This window comes from Balaenoptera acutorostrata, chromosome 20 (assembly GCF_949987535.1).
Source record: "Balaenoptera acutorostrata chromosome 20, mBalAcu1.1, whole genome shotgun sequence".
Classification (NCBI taxonomy): Eukaryota; Metazoa; Chordata; class Mammalia; order Artiodactyla; family Balaenopteridae; genus Balaenoptera; species Balaenoptera acutorostrata.
The window spans coordinates 41,824,297-41,824,839 of NC_080083.1; the positions used below are offsets into that span (position 1 = coordinate 41,824,297).

At 47.9% G+C, this 543-nt stretch overlaps 1 non-coding gene across 1 annotated transcript; it reads right to left on the reverse strand.

Annotated features, from left to right (window-relative positions):
- Window positions 1-124: 124 nt before the first annotated feature.
- On the reverse strand, window positions 125-316 carry LOC130706042 (U2 spliceosomal RNA). The gene has a single exon (XR_009006459.1). It is a non-coding gene; the product is annotated as a U2 spliceosomal RNA (small nuclear RNA).
- Between the last annotated feature and the right edge of the window lie 227 nt (window positions 317-543).

Sequence of the window (543 nt, forward strand, 5' to 3'; positions counted from 1 at the left end):
GAGAAACTAAAAAGCAAAAAAGACACTTCAACTCTCCAAACGTGGAAAATTTACTAACCAACCGGGCGACGAACAAGAAACAGAAACACGGATCTTCCTTTGTGAGTTCGAGATACTTCCCCCAGAGGGGTGCACCAGTCCTGGAAACACTGCAATACCAGGTCGATGCGTAGAGTGGACGGAGCAAGCTCCTACTCCAACTCCTAGGCTTCAAAAATCCGTTTAATACGTTGTTCTCAGATAGAGAACGTATCAGATATTAAACTGATAAGAACAGATACTACACTTGATCTTAGCCAAAAGGCCGAGAAGCGATACCCAGCCACCTGCCCTCACTGTCACCGTCTTCCTCTCATCCATATTGGACTCAGTGTGACCCCTGTCACTGCTCACTCGAGGTCTCACTTCCTTTGCTTCAGTGACAGTACTGTGGGTGGCACCACACCACACTCTCGTGAAGAGTTTCTATTCTCTACATCGTGGAAGAGGAATTCTGTACCTGCGGCAGCTTCGTCGTCCTCGGGCTGAAGCGCCATTTTCAAT